General features: G+C 40.7%; 1 protein-coding gene across 4 annotated transcripts in view; it reads right to left on the reverse strand.

Annotated features, from left to right (window-relative positions):
- Window positions 1-15,203, reverse strand: part of DISP1 (dispatched RND transporter family member 1) — an 87,331-nt gene that overhangs the window by 59,955 nt on the left and 12,173 nt on the right. The gene's annotated exons all lie outside the window — the stretch shown is intronic.

A 15,203-nucleotide genomic window follows, 5' to 3' on the forward strand; every position in this document is an offset into this window, starting at 1 on the left:
GTTCCAAGAAGGGTTTACATGGCAAGCATTCACCTTTACAACACTACAAACCCGAAAGAGAGGGATTGCTTTTCTGGTTTTGGTGTGGGGTAGGGTGTTGGTTGTTTTTTTGTACCCTGGAACTAGCCTTAAAGCACAGAGACATCCTCAGTCATAAATCTTACTGCACGACATGCAGTTTTAGAGACCCAAGATATTGCTGTCATTTGTTATCTAGGCACTGCTGATTCACTGTTTGCCTGCATGTGGTGAAAAGACGGCTGTCATACGCAACATTCTGCATCCAAGTTCAGCATCTTGTTTGCGTTAGCATGAACTTTTGCCCAGTCTTGACTGATTGCGCTTTTTGCACAGGAAAAGCTTAAGATGGAGTTTAGAAATTCCTTTGTCGGCAGATTCTCCCTCCCTTTCCCCTTATGTGTACATATACATATAATCCATTGTATTTCAGGGTGGATAAGGAAGGAGGAACAAAGTTTTCAACTAATTCTGAGAACAACAGATAAACATGGCTGCATACACTTTCAGAAAGTCAAACTAGGAGTTACCTACACATTGTATCCCCAGGAACGTAACAACAAAGGGTATCTATTATCCTCCCTGTAGTTCAAATCACTCAGCTGGAAGAGTTGCTCTTTCTGACTTGGAATAGGCTCATCTCTTCAAGCCCACCCTGAAGAACAGCTTTTGGCACTCCGCTCCTACAAAATGAACTTGCCATCTAATGTACTGCCAGCAGCACGTTTGCCTGCTTGCAGAACATCGTTACCTCCTGCTGGCCCAATATACATTTTACAGCCTGTATTTGTTTGGTACAGACATTCATATCTGGATATCGCCCTATGATTTAGAGCAGCAAAGCATTGGCTGGATCTTTTAATGGGACAGATGTACACTGGGTAGTGATACCTATGACTGCAGGGATGAAGCAGACAAGTAGTTGGTTACACACTGCCTAGAATGTGAAAGACGTTCACTTGTCTAGGAGAAGAGTTGCCTAAAGCAGTAAGATTTAAGGATAATTTCCATTGCTTGGGCGTGACACAGTTCCCTTATCTGCCAGACCTGACAAATAGGTAAGAAGTTCTCAGGCTATGAAAGCCAGGCATCTGTCCTGGAGCTACTTGGAAAACAGAACGTAAGAAGTGATGTTTTTATTTCCTGAAACCCTTATGGCTAGTAGCTTCTGGAGAGAACTACTAGCTTTCTTACAGTTTGTACGCTTGCATTGTTAGGGCACTGACTACCTGGGCCCCAAAAAAATGCAAAGCTGTTCTCTGAAAGGAGGAGTCTGGAGCTGTAGTCACCCTTTATGTACTTCAATGAACCAGTCACATCCATGCAGTCTCAAGACAGAAAAGTCTTATATTCTTTTTGATATTTTTGAGCCAACCATAGGGCTACAAGTAACTTCGCCCTGCTGTTATCCAGGGAGTTCAACTACTACCAGCTCAACAACTTTAGGCCCTAAAAATGAAAGAGGACTGCATTTACTCTCTGTATTAAGTTTAGACAATACTGACAAAACAGAGCAGCTATCAGCAAGCAGTTATTTAAATACTAGTAAAAATAAGAAGAATTTTAAATGAGTTTCTAACCTGAAAACAAGCACTGAGAGCTTACAAGATACCAAAATATACTGAATGCTGAATGGTTCAGCAAATAATTATACCATTTAGGAGAGAGAAATGAAGATGTCTACCATACTAGCTCATAGCCAGCTTCAGGCAGCATACATTAGAAAAATTTTCAGACAACTTTGTCACTGCTCAAGCAAACGAAATGGGAGGTTTAATTTCAGAGCTGACTGTCTCAAAAGGTCAAGAGTTTCTGGGCACACAAGCTGCTGCTCCTACTGCTCTTAACCACCAAACTGATTTTTTCTATTAGAAATCTCACTGCTCCACAGTAGAAAGCATTCACTCGGCAGAAGACTCAAGATGCTGGGGAGAGAATAGAAGTGCTCTCAAGACAGCCTGAAGTTGCTTCAGCACGTCCTGAAGGCAACCCCTCCAACAGAAAACCCCCAGGCATATTCCAGCCAAGGCCAATAGCTGCGTTTGGTGCAAGGTGCAGAAGGCGCTACGTGGATTAGCAGCCTGACAAACCTGCATCACACTGGTCTCACCCACAACACGAATACTTACTCTGTACCCAAAATGTAATCAAAACTATAATTCAAATAATCAAAAGGTAAATATTTCTGTGCGAGCTGATGGCAAATTTCTAATCCTCTTAAACTGATTTATGTCAGGAATATGATCTCATGTTTATACGTTCTTTACTTGAGGTGGAAAACTTAGTATGAGCTGTTTGGGAGCATTTGCCAAGACCACATCTCCACAAATGATACTTAGGGCAACAAGAGTGACAGGTTCAGAACAAAGCCTCTCATCATCAGCATCAGAGTTTCATGCCACTTAACTTTTTTTTCTATGAAATCCAATTTTTCTTAAAACTTTGGAATTGAGTTAAAAGAAGTAGTTGTACCTGGACTGACAATAAACAGAGCTTGAACCTATTAGGCTCACGAGGGCAGGAAGGAATCTCAAGTAAATTTCTCAGTGGAACTCTGCTTGGAATTTCAGTGAGGTAATTAAGCATAGACCACTTCAAAGGGGGACGTGTCTACACTGATCACTATAGCGTGCAGTGCTGCAGAAGGGAAAAGCCAGTACTTCAAACAGCATTTGAATAAAATATGGATTTTTTTTTTAAAAAGCTGCATAAGAAACACAACACTAAGAGACTATTTGAGCAGGCCTGCTTCTCATTTTTTCAATTAACCTCATTTATGCCTACATACAAGTATTTCTTTACAGACAACAGAACTTAGCTGTCAGCTCCAAATACCTTAATGTAATTAGAATGGTTTTAATCATTAGTTACGCCATGGCTCATAATCCTTCTGTGCAGACCGCGGGGTACAGTAAATCCAGTCTATCTTCTCTCTAGCTGACCTCAGGTAGTATCACACCTGAACGAGTCCCATTCAGATTCACGTGTCTAATGTCTCCAGCTCACATCGTACATGCTACGTTTATTGATATATCACACACATCAACTTCTTGGCTTCTTACTTCACTTGCTAGTTTTCTACTCTCAAACTTGAAGCTTCGGCAGACAAGGACAAAACATGTTTCTGTGCAGTGCACACTTTACCCTAAACATACATTATTCCTCCTTCATACTCACTGCCTCCATCAATAGATCTGCAAGTGACAGCTTCTCTCCTCAAAAGCCAAGCTGACAAAGGATTCACTTCATCCAGTTTGTCTGGAGCAGAAGTTAGACTTGCACCATTGCTTGCCCTCAATCCGCAAGCACAACTGAAAGAAACATTTAGACCACAGCATCAGCAAACAGAATAAGCTGCCAGGCTTGAAGTTAGTTATTACTTCGCAGAATCACCTAAGCTAAAGTTGCTCTACAACTGACCATTATTTTGGCTAACAAAAGTTCCAGCCATTATGTAGGATCTGGGTTTTTAAAAGGAAAAGTAGAAATCCACTTGCCTTTATCCTAAAATAGAATTCCCATTTTTCAGAGTATTTAAAAAAAAAAACAAATAAACCTGCAATTCTGAATTTATAGCAACTATATATTTTCATGCAAGCGTGGGTGTTGATGTATATTTCGTGGACTAAGGTGTGGAGGCTCAGTGAGCTGAACCGTTGCCATAGATGACGTCAGCCAGTTGCAAAAAAAATGATTCTGGGTACAGTGTTAGAACTGGAAGTACAAGCCAACAGCTCTGGCTCCGTCCCTAGAGATGTCGACATAAGGCAATGCTTCATTTGTAGGACAGAATACACAGAAAAGAAAATAACGTACCTGTCTTCCGCAGCAGATGGATGACCAAGTAGGTCAAGTATCCAAATTACATCAACAAGATACAGGGTGGTGTTCATTTGGCCTTTTTGTTTTTAATATGCTCTGTTTCAGTCATATTTTGTTCAGCGAGCTTCAGATGAAGTATGCCATACTCCTCAGATTTCCAAACTTGCAACATATGCTAGCATTACGCATACCACACTAAAAAAATGAATGCCTCCTGTTAAACAGCATCTTGCTTCCTGCACATGCATACAGACGGAAGTAGCTCCTGTCACTAAATGTCACAGAGCTGAAACACGTTCGAGAAACTCTTCCCTTCTCCAGGCAGGATCTTCTCTCACGGACTTCAGCAGTGATAGGCATAGCAGAAAGTAAATGCAAGAGAGGTGTTTTGCTGTCCCCCTCATCTCTTCCCTTAATGAGCTATGAAAGATACCCACATGGTCTTAAGAAATTAAGCCTTAGAAAACTATCATTTTCTCCCTTAACTGTTAAGCAACACAGCAACATTTTAAGTGTACACTCTGTTTTGTGGCACAGCACTAACAAAAACTTGGCTTCTTGCACTGAACCGATGAACAATGCAATTTGACAGTCAGGTCGCTAGAAGAGTGGCTGAAAAAAGTCCTGTCTACAACACTGGCTAATACTGAAAGAACAAGGAGGTGGAGGGATGAGGTAATGGAAACAGGGAAAGCAGTTTATCACTCCTCTTTCCCCGGGTCCCCTTGCAGAGGGGCTTTCATCTGAGAGCACGGGAACAGCAGAGGACTATGTTCCTACTCATGACCCTCCTTTGAAAAAACACAGTACAAAGTGTCAAGAAGTAACAGAAAAGTTGGGGAGGATACGAAGAAATCTGGCATTCCAGCACTCTCATTCCCAGTTTAAAACTGGGAAGCAGGCCTACTGCTGTTTCACAGTCTGCTGATTTGCTCTACTTTCCACAAACCAAGAATGCTTAAGAAGTTTAAAGCTTAATCTCTGTTTAATGTCTCAGATTAATCATATTAAAATTCTGATTCTGGAATCCAATGTCATCAGTGACACTAGCAGATTTTTTAAAGCTCAATAAGAAAAACTAAGAATTTCCTTGCTTCAGAAAATGATTTGGGCCTCCTTTCTCTTGAGGATTGCAGTGACAGGAATAAAACATGCAAAATTAACCTATGTGTACACATATACAGAAAAATTAAAAATAAATCATTTGCCTACTTGTTTCCAACATTTATCAAATTATGAGACCATTAGCAATGGTGCTGAAGCATACTTATTTGTTGATTAGAAAAAGTACTGCTTGTCTCTGCAGCTCATGAATAATTTCTCTTGTAGAAACTAACTCCAATATCACACGCAGTTGTATACGCAACCATATGCACCTCTGATTTTATGTCTGAAATGCGGGAACGACTGTGCTGAATCAACTCACAAGACAATGGATTTCTCAAAATCTTCAGTGGTGACAAAATCAGATCTTTTAGAGAAAAACATATGACTGCCATAGCATGGACGGTTTCCCTGTAAGGAATGTTTTTCCCGCTCTTTTCAAGTTATTTCAGCCATAAGTTTCCACCAAGAACTGCAATTTCTGCATTATAAAGCAAGTAAATTTGTAGTAGTAGTTTGTGTTAGAGGCTATTTCTCCCATAGTAGTAGTGCTTTGCAATTAAACAATTAAGACTTGTGCCATGCATAAAGCTGTACTAACACAGATGGATGCAGTCATGCTTTGTGCTTCCAAAGCCCTCAGTAAGAAGCACAAACCCTTTGCATCTCTGCAGAATGGAAAATCCGCAAAAACACTCATTTTTATAGGGAAATAAACAGTGAAATGAAGAAAATACATAATTAAAGGGACAACACTTCAATAACACCTCAATTCTTACCTCCTGTATTTCCAAGCAAAACATAACATCTTAGAACTCCCCATGACTGCGCACCTCATGTGTTTGCAGCAGAACTCCCTTCATGGAACTGCAGAATTATGGAATGGTCGAGGGACCACTGAATGAATGTAGGCTGCTCAGAGCACTGCTCGGTCAAGTTTGCACTGCTTCCTAGAGTGAAGATTTCACGACCTCTATGAGCAACCTGTTCCACTGCTCAATCACATGCATAGTAATAAAGTTTTTTCTTTCACTGAAATGGAATTTCCTCTCTTTCAATTTGTGCCTGTTGCTTCTTGTCCTTCCACTGGACTGGGCTGAAAACAGCAGGAGAGCCACAAATGAAAACTGCAAACTGAAAGAGCTGCCAAGCACAGAAAGTTGCCAGGTCAGTAAGAGAAAAGATTTTTCTCATCTCAAGGTATTATTATATTGTTTTGCTTATAAGTGTAAAAGGAAAATATTTCTAGCCTGTTATTTAGGCACTGCCTGTTTAAATATGCTTTGCTTTCATTTCAGTGGGTACAAAGAACATGGAAGCACAAAAGCACACACATGCAAGTTTTATATGAGAGTACTACTGCATGCTCTGTCACCTAAAAAAAGCAATCTTATGTTTTCCATTTCTATAGACAAACTGCGCCAGTATCTTCACCCACACCACTGTATTTTTCCTTTTGCCAAATGCAAAACAGTTTAATTCTAAATTTCAAGTAAGTATTCCTATAGCCAACACCAGACTTTCCCCCATTACTTACCCAAGCAATGAAGAAAACAGAAGGGGAAGAAAAAAATCCACAGATCATGCAAATTAGATTGCTAGCAAAGACATGCTCAGTGGTTAAGTTAGGCACTGGTACAACCTTAGGCATACCTTCTCTCCTACAGAACCTCACCTGCCACAGCTTCCACTGCACCTCCATCCCACCCACCACCAGACAAGGACACTCACCAAGTTCTCACCGCTACAATAGGACACACTTATGTCTGTGTTATTTTAATTGTAAAAGACTTGGTAAAAGTAACTGTCATTACTCAATTGCCTTTTACAACTATCTCATTCAATTCAGCTTCTCCCCTTCCAGTTCAGATACACAAATGTCTCATTTGAACAGCTCTTAGATACAATAATTGAATCAGCAAAAAGCAGCTGCCACCTAAGAGCTCTTTATCTTTGCTCTCATGATTCCTCGGGTCCTTCAGCGTTGCTTCATTATCCAAGCCTCTGCTTTTGCTCTGCTCTACCAGAATCAGTAAGCTAACTTCTTCTGAATCACAAATTTCCATCCAACCTCCATTCCACCTTTCCCTAACAGAGCAGTGCTTTTGCCATTCTGATTATTTTATCTCCCCAGAAGGCATGAGGAAAAAAATCTTTATCGTAAGACACTAAAGCTACAGAAATTGTGAAAAGAAATGGAACATCTCATCTAGTTTTTGTCATGTCTTAAGTGCACAAAGGAGTTATTCAAAAAATGGGGAATTTCATTCCCAATTGTCTTGAAGAATTAAAGCTCACACATTCATGAGATTTGCATTCTATACTCTCACCTTATATCCATTCTCCCTATTAGTTGTCTGCATTTCACATATTTGCATACACTGCCATCATTTTCTTCCCACATCTTGTATCTTACAAGCAGGGTGCAGCTGGATGAAGCCACCAAAGCTGGACTTGGCACACGGACATCACAAAGCAGGACAAAGAGCTCATCTTACTACAGCCAGATTTTGTTTCTCTTACTGGAGTTCCATGCTCAAAAGTCATTAGAAAGAATATTGCTCCCAGTTGCAGCCTAGCAGGGGAGAGAGATGCAAGTTATCTGCTCATAATGAGGGAACATTCAATAAAACCTAAATTTGGCACCTTGCTATCTTTGAAATCCATCAGCCTTTAGTATGCACTGCCATGCAGTGCTAACTATGGGATACAGAAAGATTTACTGCCCTGCACATTTTTACAGTTGACAAGAACATTTTACCTGTTCACAGTGTAAACGCCAACAGTGACTTGGAAGAGAAATATAAATCTGATATTTAAAATATTAAGCTCTGTGAGGCTCTCGCTAAGTCTGTAACAAATAACTTCGCCCTCTCTAAGGCAATAAGATTCATAACGAAAAGACTCCAATCTCATTCCTACCCCCCACACCAGCCCTGATGCCCATCTGCCCCTTTATTGAGCTGCTTCTATTGGCAAAGACTGGGGAATGTTAGCAAAGACCAGTTAAGACCATTCTGTTCACCTCAAACAAACACCCTAGGCTGCGTTTCTTCTGGGCTGGCATGCTTCAGCTGTTTCAAAGGTGGATCTGACACACGCCAGAGCTGGTGTGCATACACATGAACTTTGCTGCGGTGTTCTACTTCACTCCCAGAAAAGGTAGAGTTTAACTGCTTGCTGAAACATTTGTCTTGCCACTGTCTTTGAACAGGACATTTTAAAGGTGCAAGTCTTTCTTCATTGATTATATAGGGAGCCTGGATGACTAGCACTGACTAGGTACTTAATTTTTCCAATAGCCAAACTAACTCAAGAGGAGCTCTCTCCTAAGCTGTTAAGGCAAAAAAAGCTTCAACAGATCCTTCCCAGCACAGCCCCTCCCAGAGTTTCTGGCAGTCACTGACTCCAGACCCTCACTAGCAAGCAGCCAGGTGGAATGAGTCTGATTCAACTCAGCCATTTCTATACTCTTCAAGTGTCTTTTTCTATGGAGGGCGCATATTCTTTTCATAGAACATCCTGAGTTGGAAGAGACCCGTAACGATCATTGAGTCCAACTCCCAGCTTCACACAGCACCACCCAAAATCCAAATCCTATGTCTGAGAGCATTATCCAAACACCCCTTGAACTCTGGCACTGGGGCCATGCCTACTTCCTTGGGCAGCCTGTTCCATGCCCACCGCCTTCTGGGGCAGACCCTTTCTCTAATCCCCAGCCGCCCCTGACACAGCTCCATGCCGTTCCCTCAGGCCCTGTCACTGTCACAGAGAGCAGAGCTCAGCGCTGCCCTCCGCTCCCTGTGAGGAGCTGCAGTCGCCATGAGGCCTCCCCTCAGCTCCTCTGCTCTGGACTGAGCAAACCCAGGGGCCTCAGCTGCTCCTCACACACCTTGCCCTCCCTTCCCCATCTTCGTAGCCCTCCTTTGGACGCTCTCTAATAGATTTACGTCCTTAAGCTGTAGCACCTGGACTGCACCCAGTGCAGGCGGTGAGGCTGCACAGCACAGGGCAGAGTGGGACAAGCCGTAACCTCACCCAGCGGCAGTGCCGGGCCTCGGGTAGCCCAGGGTACAGCTGGCCCTTGTGGCTGCCAGGGCACACTGCTACCTCAGGTTCAACTTGCCACCAGCCAGAACCCCCAGAGCCCTTCCCCACACAGCTGCTCTCCAGCCTCTTGTTCCCTAGTCAGTCCACATACCCAGAGTTGCCCCATACCAGCTGCAGAATCCAACACTTGGTGTTGTTAAACTTCATGCAGTTTGTGATTGCCCAACCCTGTAATTTATCAAGATCTCTCTGCAAGACCTCTCTGCCCTCAAGGGAGTCAGCAGCTCCTGCCAATTTACTGTTATCTGCTAACTTAAATTCTCTCACAACTTCTCTTCAGACACCTAAATACTTTCTTTGTTGTTCTTAAACTTGCTTTTTCTTCAGCTTTCCGACTTAGTACTCTTCCTGTTTATTCTGTTCCTTTATGCATGCAAGAACGCTGTTCTTTCTATACACACCAGGCATTTCAACAGAACTTACTAAAATCAGGTCCTTCTTTTACTTTACTTACTCTGCTAACGTTACTCAAACTTCCAGAGTGTTAAAACAAAGAACTGAATAAATCAGTACAGCAAAGGAATACTGGACACCTCTCCCCTTATTAATAAAGGTTTTCAAACCCTAGGGTAGATTTGATGTTTCTTTTCATGCTAACATCAGCACCGTGTTAATATTTACTTTTACCACCAAGATTATGGTGCTCCCAAAACAGTAATAAGTACTGAGTATTCTCAAGAAACTTAGTTCTAAACTTAATCTACTAAAATAATATATTTTTAAATCCTCTAATGACTATTAGAATGGAGAAAGCTATAAAAATGGAATCTGCCAAAGCAATTTCAAAGCACCATATTATACAAAAGTTTCTAGCATTCCATAATCAGAAAATTGAGTTCTTCCTTGCACAGAGCTACAAAAAGCTACTCAGTCCTCTGGGATTCAAATTCTTCTCATGTGTTGAACAACATGCAACTAGTACTACCAAAAGCCTCCAACTCAGGCAAGCTATCTGCAGTTCAAACAAAAAAACTCAACTAAAAGATTTATATTATTAAAAAGATCAAATATTAACATATTATTTGCAAAATCAGGATGAAAATCCTGACCTTCAGCCACTCACAGTTCACTGCTTGTTTATGATAGGTGGATTTTTATCAGAACATTTTTAGTCAATTACAGCTAAATGATTTCACTAAGGTTATACTAAGAAGATGTATCCATCAAAATCTGCATCTGTTCAAACAGTTCAGTCACTGTACCTGATTAGGTTTATTAGTTTTTTATTGTTGCTTCCAGAAGCTAGTTTGCTCTAGTGATCAATTTCTAATAGCCTACACGAAGTAATCTTGTCTTATCCTAATTGCCACTTAACCCTAAGTAACATACAAGAAAAACCGCACAGGCACCAAAACTCAACATCATTTTGGTAGGCACCACCAGCAGCACCCTGTGCCAAACACAGGGATTGCTTCCAACCTGAGGAAACAGGTGTCCACAGACTGTCTGACTCCTGAAACACTGTGGGTGAACACAATTCCTGACACAACACCTGCAGCATGACACAGAATAAGCAATCCTCACCTTATGACACTTGAAACAACCTCCACCTTCTCCCATGAATGTAAAGCCACCACTTTTTTATTTGTCAAAGACTAAGTCTGCATGCTAATTTTTAAATCAGATTTTACTACCATCCTCTCCCAAGACGAACTCAAATATTATTCTCAAAAGTATTTTTGAAATTAGATCTTGTAAGCAATCTAAGTACTTCCCCTTATAAGTAGGATTTCATTTTGTACATTTGATTTAAAATAAGAAAAACTCATCCAAAAAAAAAAAACCACACAAACTCCTTGGTTAGGTTTTGGCTTTTCTTTTTTTTTTTTTTTAAATTAAAAGTATTGAAGCTTAAAATTGTATGGTTTTTTTTTTTTGAGAGAGAGAACTGAGAGAGCTCTTTAACAAAGCGGCAACCTGTGCTACAGCATGAATGTTGCCACTGTCTCCTTCTAGCAGATAGTTTCATTCCACCAGCACCAGTTTTCCTGTAACTATTTCTCCTCTCTCCAAGCTCTCTTGTTCCATAACACTACGCAAACTCAACCTCACCCCCTGAAACAGCTTGGGAAAAACTGGCATATGGCCAACTTGCAACTGATACCATGGTTTAAATACCTTCCCAGCAAAGTTGCACAAACTTCAAAATACTCTGGGATCAGTCATTAAAATGTTTTTGTTTCAGTTACAACACTAATGAAAACCAAATGTCCACATTTATTTTAGCCAGCTTTACGGTCTAGGGACTTTGCTCAAGAGAGAGGCCTGTATCAATCCTCGTTTACCCAGCTGAATAGACTAGTCACAACATTGTGCAGAGATACGGAGAATACTTTTAAAAGATTTAATTATAAGAGTGTTTCAGCCACAGATTTAATTAAGGAGGCTCAATTAATTGCCTCTGAAGTCTTCAATTACAGTGTATCTGAAACTACGCACTTTCAGCTGCAAGTTTACAACACTCCTTTTGCAAACAGATTGAAGACTCAAAGCTAATGCTGCAACAAGATAAGCTCTTGCAAGCTGGATGGCTTTATCTGTCCAAATAAGGCACATGGTAACAGATCTTGTCTGAAATTTAACTTTCCCCAAAGCATTTGTCTGTAAAACCGTAGGAAGATTTCACTGCATTATGCAAGTGTGTATATACATATACACACACACACACGTATACGCGACACATTCAAACAGGAATATTTTAGGTGGGAAACAGAGACTACAAAACAAAATGCTTTGTAAGAAATCTGCCTTTCACCTAGAAGCCATGACATTCACTCTCCACAGTTAAGTCAGCAAGTTACATTTTTTCATACATGCTTAGCAACCTATAGCGAACTGACGCCCCAGCACCGTTCTCCCCTAAAATTCATTTTAGAATGCTTTGTGCAGAATTTTCTTCATAGCGACCAAAGTTCTGATAAAACAAAATCAACACGTGCTGACAAATAGCTCTCAAAGTTTCTGAAAATGCCAACAAAATTTTTCAATGACAGCGTTATTTACCATCATCTGTACCTCAAGATACTGACAACATGCACCGTATGTTTCCGACTAGCATTCAAACTGCTCAATCTCACAATTAATGACAGCTGCTAAAATGCCTAGAATATCATGGAAAAGGAACAAAAGCTTCACAGCTAAGTAGAACTAAGGCAAGCCAGAGTCCCTTGCTAAATATGAGACAATAAATGCATACAATACTTGGGTATGTTCACATCTCAGTGTTCTCTTCAAGACTACTACAATTCAGAAGCTAACAGTTAATCACCTATTTAAAGAAGTTAAATTTCATCTGTTTTAGAGGTCTGTGAGTCTTTGTCTTTCTCCTCTCCCCCAGAAATTAGAACAAGAAATTCTAGTACTAAATATGTGAAATGGTTTCATGGTAATCTCAAAATGAGGAGAAAGGAGTAACACAGCAAAATGGAAACTCTGGACTACAACAGTTATGTTTCACAAAAAAAAAAATTATAAAAAGGTACGTGAGGCCTTAGGACTCAGTGGTTTGATCATGACGTTGAGGATTATTGACAATGGTTATCACATCAAAAGCAAAGAATTTTCTCAAAATTTCAGCTAAATTGTCTCTGAAAGCAACTGCCAACGTGATTAAGTAGTGCAGCTATTGAAACGTGAATGAAAAAGTATGGGAAGAATAATTCCATAATTCTCATCCTGTAAGTCTACACACTTACTCTTCACCATTTTAAGAAAAGAGCATCAAGGCAACATTTATCCCTTACAAGAGAAATAAATATCATAAGAGAAGAAAGACTGAGCAGTATGAGTTTCGTAAAGGGTGTAGTTGAATTATCCAGAAAAAACACCATTTCTCAGTACATATTTTCTCAAAACCTGGCAGCCTTACAGAACTGTCACACACTATCCAGCAAAGATGTCCCCTTTTGAAATCTCAGATAGATGCAAAAATGCCTTCATTTATTAAACTGAGCATACCTGCAGATGTTAATTTATTTCAGGCACTCAGCACATAAGATTAATAAAAAGCATCTGGATTAAACAAGCAATACCCATAGAGATCAAGAATAACAAATCTCTTCAACACAGCCAGAGAGAAGTTCCCCTAGAAGTGCAAATCACAAGCTTTCAGAAGGCTGCCACATCCTGTCTGCAAGACAGGGAACTCTAGGCAAGTTTAAAACCTAGCCTATTGTTTGGGGCCAACTTCTCAAAAGCAAATACACCAACCAGCATTCCATGGTCACCCCCCTTCTGTTGGGGAAGAATCACATCAAAAGCAGATTACTGAGAAACAACAATACTGAAGAATTCAAATTCAGAATACTGATTTTTGTGGCCCAGAGTAGAAGCTTGTTTCTCACATGGGAAACCATTTGTGAACGTACTGAGGGAAAGAAATGGATAGTTATTAATCCTTCCCCAGTGGAGGAGAATCTGATACTTTACACAGATCTAGCATTCTCACTTTATGGTTTTATTCACTTCTGTATTCGGTTCAAAACACGCATTATATCACACAAGCTGTTTTGCAACACTAATGTGGAGACAAGCACAGCTCAAGAACATTGTTCTCAGCTTCCTTCGTATCAGCGTGCTCACAGGAGCCGTCACCCCTCTGGAATAAGAACAGGGCATTCAGGATTTTCTCCTTCCCATGATTCTTTGTGTCTGAGACTTCTCACTGCATGTTAAGGGAAATCTGAGAACAGTTAAGGGACATTGCTCCATGAATATTCCTGATCTCGAGGGCTGGTAGCATTAGCTTTGGAAGCTAGCTAGCTGCTGGAGCTGGCCAAGGGGACTGATGGAAAATGAGGTAATCCAGCAGATGGATGCTGCTCTTTGGGTTTTCTTCCCCCGTCACTAGCCCAAGTGGCCTTTCTCATTACAGCACCATTTCCAAATATGTAAGATTAGACATAAGGGATGATTAGAAAAAAAACACAAAAAAACTTTATCTAGAAATCTGCTTAGAGAGGAGGCTTGAGATTGAACCGCCAAAGCTTCAATTCATATCCACCTTCTTCTCAAAGAATTTGAACGCTGTCCAAGAAAACTGCAGCTTGCCTTGCTGCGCTGCAAGATAAAGCTTTCCCCACACACAGTGACTGGGTGCTTGGCTCAGAGGAAGGACTCCGTTAATGGCATCTCCAATCACGTACAGGAAGCACAGAATACACGTCGCAGATTCTGAATGGAAAAGGAAGATGTTTAATGGCAGTGACTGCTAAGTGGTATTTATCTTGATGAATCACTCGACATATTTTGCACTACATAGATAAAAGTAAAGCAAGCTCTCAAGGCACAATCCATAACACATCTCTCTGTAACTATCACTTCAGACAGACACTTCTGCAGCTATTGCTATGGATACCAAATGCATATAACAGGTTTTATCAGTTTGGAAATTCAGCTCAGATGTGCCTCACTAAAATTAGCACACTAAGGGTGTTTTATTTACACACTTTAAAATAAACTAGATGCTCCTTTGTGGAAGCATTTCAGGTTTACGATACACACAAGGTACAAGACAACTACACTTTTGTCAAAAAACACCACTAATAAGCTTTACACCTGAAAGAACTTTAAAAGAAGGTCTATAGCTGAATTAATGTGGGAAGGGACTGGTACCCATTACTGTGCTACACTGATGGCAGAAGACTATGCCGAAGTTTCTGCCCCTAAAGACATTTTCCTGTGCATGTGAAGTGGGATGGGACAAAGCCATAGTGACAGTGGAGTTCCAGAGCAGTAAGTTCACTCCTGGCATGCACACAAGGCTAAATTTTACAAAGAAAACTGCTGCTGATTGTCTATTTGCCTCATTAAAATGGTTAACTATCTTCCAAAGGTCTACTTCTTCAACACATGCTCTTCTTCCCCACTCAGCCACATGAGGACATTCACCTTTTCCGCTTTCCATTTTCTTTTCCACTGAGTTGCTTCCTGACTTCTGGCTTCTCTTTCAGCTTCTTCTGACAAGAAAACTAACCACATGTCCTGTAGGAGTTGTTAGTCACGTCCTTAGAAGAGCTAAGAATAAGATACTACCAGTATTTAGTCTACTTGTGTCTTCACTATAACAAAGATAGGGTTTGTTTTCATCAGATTTCAAACATGCCTGACCATGCCTCTACCAAATGTGATCTGGGCAATGAGCAAGTCAC

Source organism: Numida meleagris, chromosome 3, assembly GCF_002078875.1.
Source record: "Numida meleagris isolate 19003 breed g44 Domestic line chromosome 3, NumMel1.0, whole genome shotgun sequence".
Lineage (NCBI taxonomy): Eukaryota > Metazoa > Chordata > Aves > Galliformes > Numididae > Numida > Numida meleagris.